Genomic DNA, 10,059 nt, shown 5'->3' on the forward strand with positions numbered 1-10,059 from the left:
TTCATGATTTGTTGATTGCTGGATTTTTAATTGTGAATTTTTACTTGAACCATATGCCAAATTGATATGCCATGATAAATGCTTTGTGAAATGCTTATCTTTAATCCAATTGATCTGAAATTTTGCATGCTTGATCTTCACTGATATGATTTTTGAGTTTTGGTTTGGGATTTTTATCATATGCTATCACTGTTTTGGAGACATGGAGATATGTTGTGACAATTTGTTTCACATTTTTGGTATTCAATTTGTGCATTTTTGTTTACCTATCATTTGAGATCTTCTGGATTTGATTTTTTGCATGATGTTTGTTCATAACATGTTGAGTTCACATAAAAAATTTCATAGCCATTTCTTGCTTTTCTGTTTTGATTTGGATTTTCTAACTTGGATGTCCATATTGTGCACATTTGCTTGCCTTTGCTTTACATTGATCATTTGATGCCTTTGCCATATGAATTGATGCTGGCTCTTTTGAGGACATCTTATGACATGTTTGAACTTGCTTTGTGCAAAAGATTGAGTTCTGTTTTCATCATTTGATTTGGTTTTGAACCTAGTCTTTGTACTAGTGTTTTGTACATAAACTAATTGTGCTTTGTGTTTCAGGTTTGGACATTTAGCTTTGATGTTTGGTTTGATCTCACTTTGTGAGATACAAATGCCTTTGAGTACTAACACATTGCTGTTTTGTAGGATTCTAAGTGATAGGCTTGAGCTCATTGTTCATTTGATTGCTTGACCATTGCTCATTGAATTGTGTAACAGTTGGACTGTTTGTCTGTTTGTTTTCTAATTGAGATATTAACTGAATAGCTTTTGTACAGGTACATTAGTTGCTTGCTTTTAGCTCTTGCTTGAGCTTTGGATTGTGGTTGATACACCACTTAGGTAGCTAATCTCTTACTCCATGTAGTCTAGAAATCCTGTCACCTTTTTGGCAGGCATTTGGCTGAAGTCCTCCTTATGAGGCTCTGTTTGTGATTGTTTACATTTGTGCCAAAGACCTCTAAATGAGGCATGTTACTTGATAAGTCCTCCTAAGTGAAGAGGCAATTAACAGATAGAAGGGATTAGCAATCAATCCCCTGTTATTTAGTGAATCGTTCATTATGCTCGCACTACGTGCTGATGCTCTTGAACAAATAACCAAGATCTTGTTTAGAGTCTGTCAAGTGGAATAGGATCCCACATTCTGGATCCCCACACTTTCTTTTTCATAAGCTCACCCAGGCCAGGGTTAAGAGCATGAGGTCTCATCCTCATTTCCATATTTGATCAGCTTCACCCTAACTCTCAATGTTAGTGGTTAAGAGCTCACAACTTACCATGGCAGTTTGGCTTGTTTGTCGAGGTTGATATGACCCCTCTTGACTAAAGCCCACCTATTTGATTGAGCCTCTTGTTTGTATATAGTGTGTGATACATTGTTTGCTTGTTTGCTTTGCACATGTTTGCTTTTGCTCATTTGTTTGTTTTGAGGAGTTAAATATAAGTCCATCTATTGGCATTTTGTTTCCTGTTTGTGTTGAGGAGTTAGATATAAGTCCATCTATTGGCATTCTATTTCCTGTTTGTGCTTGGAGTTAGATATAAGTCCATCTATTGGCATTCTGTTTCCTGTTTGTGCTTGGAGTTGGACGTAAGTCCATTGATTGGCATTCTGTTTCCTCTTATCTTGTGGTTCTCTTATGAACTTTTTGCTTTTACCTTGTGTTGTGCTTATTCCAAAGGAACTTACTTGGATCATCTCTATGATCTTGAGAAAGGAACTCCTATTTGTGGTCTAATCCCTTAACTCTCACCTTTTTGCTAACCTTTCTCCATCCTTAACCGAAACCAAAAAAATTTTGTGCAAACAGTTAACTTGTTTTCAACATTAGAAACCTAGGCCTTATGCCTTTGATTTTCAAACTTTCTTTTCATAATACTCATTTTGAATTGAATCTTTAAGTCAACTTTGACCATCTTTGTACATACTTCTAATTGGTAAATTCAACTCACTTTCAATTGCTTTTGGTGGTTCTCATATGTCCACTTCTTAATCAAATCTTTCATGCATTAGCCATAGGTTTGAGTTATCTCAGTGGTTGATGTAAATCTCACCGCATCCTTAGTGGTTGGATTGTAAGCCTTCCATACTTATTATAGGGTTAACCCCTCACTAGTATGTCGAAGCCCTCCTCACATGGTGGATTGTTGGTTCAGGCCGAGTTTTCTCCCTTTGATAACGAAATACCTTAAAGCTTTTGTTTAAAATCAATTCACTCACTTGTTTTGAAATCTTTTACCCGAACTACGGGGTTTTGATCCTTATCTTTCATGAGAGGGTACGTAGGCAATGGGTTCATCCATCCAAACACAAAATGTAAATAAACTTGTATATTCTTCTCTCATCTCTTCAATCATGTTTGCACAAAATAATTTCATAAACAATAACCTTTGCAACAATGTGTGAAAAGGGCTCCCTAGGAGTACCTAAGATGTTGTGGGTGCCTAACACCTTCCCATGACATAACCAACCCCCTTACCCAGATCTTTGTCTTTTACTAGTTTTGTTTGTAAAACTTTGTAGGTTTTTGTTTGCTTTCTAACCATTCCTTTGGATAAATAGAAGTGCGGTGGCGACTCGACTTTGTATGATTTACCTTGGATTTAGTCAATATCTCCAATGGTAACGAATACACCGCTTCAAGTACCTAGGATGTTTTGGGTGCCTAACACCTTCCCATTGCATAACCAACCCCCTTACCCAGATCTCTGTTTCTTTTTACTAGTTTTTGTTAAAACTATTAGGTTTTTGTTCGCTTTCTAACCATTCCTTTGGATAAATAGAAGTGCGGTGGCGACTCGACTTTGTATGATTTACCTTGGATTTAGTCAATATCTCCAATGGTAACGAATACCCCGCTATAGTAATATTTGTTGCTCCCTTTGAATGGTCGTCATTATATACTTAGTTTCGGTATCCCGATGCCTTTCTCTCACGGTCGATTTATCCTTTATTAACCTAGTAACCGGTTGTGTATAATCTTCCATGCGAGTATATTATCTACGTTCTGACGGTAATAGATAATATATCTCATGCACTCTTTGGTCGAAGCCTTTTGTTCTTCCCTAGTTGAGTAAGATTCGTATCCCTTTGTGGAATCGAATGTCCATCCCGTAATCGAGTTTGCTTTTTGCCCTCTTTTTGGATGATGAGTGTCTTGGGATTATTCCTCAATTCACGCTTTGGTTGGTCACCTATTATATGCCCAGTAACCGGCATCCCTGGTGTTCCTTCCTTCTGCTCCCTATTATGACTTTTTTGTCCCTTGTGGAGTCAGATGTTCCTGAGTTGAAATATACCTTTTAGGTCGTCCTCAGACGTTTTGGATGTTTGATATCTCTCACCCTTATACCGGTCTTAGATATTCATTCTCCCTGAGCATGTTTTCCCCTCACCCTTATGCCGGTGGGATTACATGATCTCTTTTTGAGCTTATTACCCAGTAACCGGTAATACCTCATTTGTTATTTCCTCAGCTGAGTCCTTAGCAGACATCCCCACCTGAGTCCGGATTTTTATCCGAAGTATCCGTTGCGAATAATTTTGCTGTATTGGCATATTCCCCAATACATGCATCTTCGAGTCAGCTCGAGTCCTTCCATTGATTTATTTCATTGATTCTCTCCGTGTCTCTTAGCAAGTTTCAGGTCGTGACCTGCTCACGCGTTTTCATCCCTTTACTCCCCGGTAGAGTCTCTGCCCCATAGAATGAATTATTCATGGGGATTGTCGATTCCCTCCTGATCGTTGCCTTTGTGGACACATATCCCTACAAAGTTTTACCATTTGCATGCATACATCTTGTCATACCCCGATTTTGGTCCTAAATCTTTGATGTTTGTTTGGCATGCTTGGCCTAACCTTACTTGGGTTTCATATGAAGTTTGTTTTTTTATCCAAAAGTTTTGGTGTTGTGATTGTGGATATTTCTATGGTCTGGGTCATCTGAACAACCTGGTTTCTTGTGTGGCAAGCCACTTACTAGTCATGTTATTGGTTCATGGATACTATGCCAAAACCCTAACCTTATGGTCTCATTTCATGTTTTTGTTCATACACATTATCAGTCAAGTTATTTTTTTCAAAAGTCAAACATTCAAGTCATGATTAAACCAATTGTGAAACCAACTTCAAACCATTTTGTTAATCCATTTCAATTTTATTTCATTACATTTGACTCCATACAAAAAATACAAAATTTGGCATTTTTGACCAACTGTTGACTTTGATCAACAGTTGACTTTTTGGTCAACTTTGACCAAAGTCAACCCAATTTCATTAAACCCTAAATTCACCCATAATTGTCCATTGAATTCCATTTACAAAGAAAATACAAAAAAAATGAAGTTTTGGCCTATTGTTGACTTTGGTCAACAGTTGACTTTTTGGTCAACTTTGACCAAAGTCAACCTCCCCATTTCTTGACCATCAAAAACCTAATCTAACCCATTTGGCCTTGATGCTTCATCCAAAGGTTTTGATTTGATATACTTTTGTTTGGTTTCTTCATTTTTAAGTAATTTGACTCATGTTCAATTTCATGTCCACCATGTCATATGTGTTGCTGCACTTCCAACCCTAACTCCATCTGGCCAAACATGTCCTGCAATCACATAAACATGACCTGAGATACCTTGAAGCGCACATTGAAGCCTGACTGAATCCAAAACTCAGCAAGATGGAAAATCTCACCATGGCTGCAGGCGCAAGAACATTGTCATGCCTTGCTTGCTGCTGTTGCCAATGCAAAATCCACACATCATGTTTATGCCCATAAACCAACACCCTGCAGCTTGTACAGCAGACCATAAGCCTGCAGTCACAAACGCATTGTATACCAATCCTGCTGCTGCAAGCATGACACCTCCCTGCAGAAATAATCTAGCATAACCAAACTCAGTCATGACATGTCAAAAACTATCAACAAGCCATACCAATAGTCAGGCTATAATGCACCAGCTACAGTTAAAGCATCAAGGTACAATAGCCTTATAAAACCAGTTCAGAGATGCTGCAAGGTATGACAACCAAGGTTTTTTTTGTACATGAATATCCTACTACTACAACAGCCAACACACATGACAAACTCAGTTGTTCAATAAGCAAAACCAAGGAACGTCTTACCGACTGCAGGGACATTAGCCAAGTTGGAGTTTGGAGCAGTATACCACTCTAGATTCATCATATCATGGTATCCAAGTCATCCTAAGCCAGTTCTTGCTGTTGCAATGCCATAATAGGTACACATGCCAAATGAGATGATTTGCAACCAACATTGCTATGTTGCAAAAGCACTCAAGCAAAGATAGACCAATACCATGCTCAGACTTACACCAGCATGTTGCAATGACAATTCTGCACAAATAACAAGCAAGTCAATGCTAGGCCTAGAGCAACATTAATATTGGAAAGAATCAATGACAGAATGACATTCAAATCCATATCACACCTGGGAATCCAAGTCAAAACTTGGCATTTATTCTACAGCATGAGTGCCAAAATGTTTTGTTTTTCTTGGATCAGTTGAAAGACACAACCATTTTTATCCATGAAGCATGCCAAGCCATAGGTTGAACTAGCTATTCATTACACACAATGCAAACCAAAACCAATTCAGCAAACAAGAAGGCCAACCCTCACCCTACCACCAGGCCTTGCATTCACCACAAACAAGACACCACAATCACATGATCATATGTTGCACTTACAGTGGTTATTTGGACAAGACAACTCATGTGTATTTGGCACTGAATTCACCTTGGCAAGCATCCTGCAATCGTGGTCCTGCAGCAGCCATAACCCTGTCATCATCCTGTAGATTCATGCAAATCATGGCCAAAATAGCAGGTATACAACATCAAAACCTTGGTCCTGTACAACACCAAATCATGACTGCAGTGATCCAAATAAGGCCATACCAGGCAGTGGATTGGCAAGATCAGACATACATGACATTGGCCTGTAAAATCAGTATATTACCATAGGGTCTTGAACAGAAATAGACCAAGGATGCATAGGCTGCTAACTACATGGCATTTGGTTTTGACCATCTCAACTGGTATCAATCCTGCAGCAAACAACACATGAAAACTTTAATTTAAGCCATCAAAACTTCGACCAAGCAGTAGCCTAACTAAGTCCAGCTTGACCTGCTACAATACAAGGCTGCAGCAAGCATCACAAACCTTGGCTTGAGTCAATGCAGCAGCCAATAGCATGTACACTTACCTCAATGGACTTTTTTTCTTGCCAAATGGAGAACTCCACAACCACCTCCAAACCCTGGCTATTTCCAGCTTAACTTTGGCCTTACCTGCATCATATGAGGAGAGTCAAACCACAACTGGAACTAGTTGTGCACAACATACATTGATAGAAACCAGCAATTGACAAATCCATACCCTGCAGCAAGACCAATTCAATACATTGGTTCAATCTTGCCAACAAAACCAATGCAAGGTGCAACATGAACCAAGGCAATGCCTTCTGCAGCATCACCAACAACCATGTCCTGCAGCATACAACAACACACCAAAATCAGTCCAATTCCAAAAAAGAGAAAACATATATTCAAGTGAGTTACAGTGGTGAATTTGTTTCTTACCAACAGTGAAGTTTTCACATGGAGAAACAAGCTACTCTTGCAAGGTTGAGTGTTGTTAACAGAAGCCTCAAAGTTGCAAGAAAATTCACTGCAGTAAAATCACAACAACTCGGTAAGATGGTAAAAAATTCACAAGCCACAAAAATGAAACATTTTCACAGAAGAAGTACAAGGTACATGTTACCTTTTTCAGAGCAAACACCAAAATGGGATAGACAACAGAGCAGCACAAAAAAGAAAGCACTTCCAATTCCATACTCTTTTGATCTCATCCAAACCCTAGCAATGGGATTATAAAAAGGGAGAAATCAGTGAGGGACGAAGAAAAAACCTAGAGAACAACAAAGACCTGAAGGCGAAAATCTGAGAAGGAACCCTAAGATCCCAAAATCAATTACCTGGAGGCCAGCTTCTTCGCGTCCTTCACCACCACCGCCGCGACACTTTGTAAGGACTCTTTTTCTTTCTTGTTATCCTTCTCTTGTTTTGTTGTTGAAAATATTTGTGAGAGTTGAGAGAGTTCGATTCACTGAGTTGGAGAGCGTGAGAGGGTTTTGTTGATGTCATAAGAGGGACGAGAGGTGCGAGTTCGTGAGATTGCCATTGTTGGGGGAAGGTTGAGTTTGTGAGGTGGGAGAGAAGAAGACGAGTGATGGGAAAATAGCAAGTGTACTATTTTTCTCACTGTAGTAATAAAAGGGAATTTCCCCGTTTGTCGATCTCAAGGACTGCTTGACAATACAAAGTTTATAGATTGTTTCAATTAGACAAAAGTCTTTGGTTTTTGTGTGGTGAGTAATTATCCTACCAATTTCAAATAAAGAAAACAAGTAAAAAGGTTGAACGAGATACAAATGAGAGAAGATTGCTAGGGTTCGGTGAATGAATCTTCCTGTAACAGATATAATTTATGAAGACTTAGACAATATTCCTGTCAAATTAATTCCGGTCCTCAAGGGTCTCTAGTCCTAAGTCCTTAGTAATAGACCTTTGATTATGTAACCTAATTACTATGTCCATAAACAATTAGGTTCATACTCAAGCATTCACATATCAAGAATTACCGGTCAGATAGAAAATCCCTAGTCCTAGGTTATTTTTACTATCCAAAGTTCTTATCCAGGTCAATGAATAATTGCTGTCCAGCTTACACTATTCATATTAATCATCATTCGTTGGTCCGACGAATAAAGCACAAAGAACGGCGATAAGAACAAATTAATGGAAAAGAAGAAATAAGCAATACTTTCATAAACATCAAATCTGTCACATTCAGAATCAGGGTCACCCCCCTAGCAATGGGGGTTTAGCTACTCATAATAAAAGTAAAAACAAAGATTAATATTGTTGTCATTACAGAATTTCGTGAGGAATCAATCTTCAATAGTCGGAAAACTCTTGAACATATGAATCCTTTGATATTCGTTGAGTCTCCCGCTCTCGAAACGCGTCTTTTTTCTCCAAAAAATGTCCAACCCCCGGAAAATCGTGGTCTGGCCTCTTAAAAGCTATTCAGTTGGATTTTTCCTGATTTTGTGCTCCATACGCGTATTGAGCTGTCCCATACGCGTATTGGCTGGTCCCAAACGCGTACTACACGTAACACAGCCTCTGATACGCGTATTGCCCAGACTGGTACGCGTATTGCCCAGACTGGTACGCGTATCACCAGAAGCTGGTCTTTTGGCTGAATTTTCCATCCCTCTGGTCATTTGCGTATGATACGCGTACTGGGAAGGTCCATACGCGTATCATGTAAGGCCATACGCGTATGGACAACAGGTTCTCCAAAAATTGGCTTTTTCTTCCGTTTTCTTGCTCGGGCTCGATTTCGCATCTTACATTTGATTTCCTGAGCTTCCAAACTAGCTTTTTACCTGCTAACATACCAAAAAGTGTAAAATATCCTCAAGAAACTCATAAGTAACAACACACTTAATATTATAGAATTGAGCTTCTATCTAACTAAAAATGCTTCAATTTACACAGTTTACCTGACTTATTTACGGTTAAATAGTGGACTGTCTAGCATAAATGGTGACTGATCACAACCCCAAACTTAGCTTGTTGCTTGTCCTCAAGTAACATTTTATTACCATCAAAGATCATGTCACCCCAAACTTACTGTAAAACAGTTCTTACCACAATACTGCTGAAATTTTTCGCACTGGACCTCTTGATGTTTTTCAGGTTTTCTGATTCTTCCACATAGCCACCGAGCTAGAAACTCTTTCCCTCAGAGATATGACTTTACCTGTCAGCTTATATCACACTCTCACCAAGTCTCTCTGGGTTAAAGTGTTATCACTCTCAAATCACAATATGCAATATCAAATCAACAGTTTGAATAAATTCTCTCATCCTATCAACATGTACAATCACACACACTTTTTGAGGTCTTTTAGGGTTGTAACGGGGCTTGGGTTTAGGTAGGCTATGAAAGTGGAACCTAGGGTTTATGTTTATTATTATTATTATTATTATTTTTTTTTTGGTTCAGAGTACATGAAGTCATTCTTTTACTATGTTTCTTTTCTATTCTTCCTGTAGGGTTATGCAATCCTCTTTGCCTTTTCTTTCTAGTGAATGTAGCATCTTTCAAAAGCTGCTCTTCGCTTTTCTCTTTCTTTCTTTTTATCATTATTTTTTTTTCTTTTTTCTTTTTCTTTTTTTTTATACGACATTCACATACTATTCCTGTACTGCAAAGCTACCCCAAACTTAAAGGTTGCTATACCAACAGCAACCCCAAACTTAGATAGAAACGTAGATATGAAATCAATTCTCACATACTCTGAACAGGGTAGGATAGGTCCAAGGTCATGGGATTAGAAAAAAAAAACGGGTATATCAACAATAAATGATTAAAGGCTCAACAGGGTAAAACAATGGATAATAATAATAATGGGATGGCTAGAAAGGCTCTAGGTGATAACAAAAAACATGCCTCAGTGTGTGTATTCGTACAGCTAATAATAACAAAAGAACGTACGCAAACCAAGATTGATAAAGACATACCTGATATCGCTCATATGATAATAAGTGTTTGGCTTTTTATGAACTCACCAGGACGGGTTAAGCTGACTTGTTCTATCATGCCTCTGAGTTCAAAGCTCATGCTCGTGGTTCTGATGTTAATCTTAACCAGTGCGTCCAATCATAAACAACAGTATCTACAGTCAGGGGACTGAAAGAGAGAACGCCCAAGTAGTTGGTGTACGTGATCAAGAAAACCAATAGCCAGACATAGTCACGTATCTAATGCAATAAACAGGAAACTGGAGGTAAACCAAATCAAATTCATTAGAATAAGCCAACCCATAATAGGTGGTTACATCAAAGCAACAGAAATTAAAAACTGAATAACTAACTAAAAAAAAAACCAAAATTACACAAAAAAACC

The 10,059-nt window shown here is 38.4% G+C and overlaps 1 long non-coding RNA gene across 1 annotated transcript; it reads right to left on the minus strand.

Annotated features, from left to right (window-relative positions):
- Positions 1–6,545: 6,545 nt before the first annotated feature.
- On the minus strand, positions 6,546–7,159 carry LOC127135330 (uncharacterized). The gene is made up of 4 exons (XR_007808516.1): positions 7,055–7,159; positions 6,841–6,935; positions 6,657–6,744; positions 6,546–6,563 (listed from the first exon to the last, which is right to left on the minus strand). It is a non-coding gene; the product is annotated as an uncharacterized LOC127135330 (long non-coding RNA).
- Positions 7,160–10,059: the final 2,900 nt, after the last annotated feature.

Source organism: Lathyrus oleraceus, chromosome 4 (genome assembly GCF_024323335.1).
Source record: "Lathyrus oleraceus cultivar Zhongwan6 chromosome 4, CAAS_Psat_ZW6_1.0, whole genome shotgun sequence".
In the NCBI taxonomy this organism is placed as follows: Eukaryota; Viridiplantae; Streptophyta; class Magnoliopsida; order Fabales; family Fabaceae; genus Lathyrus; species Lathyrus oleraceus.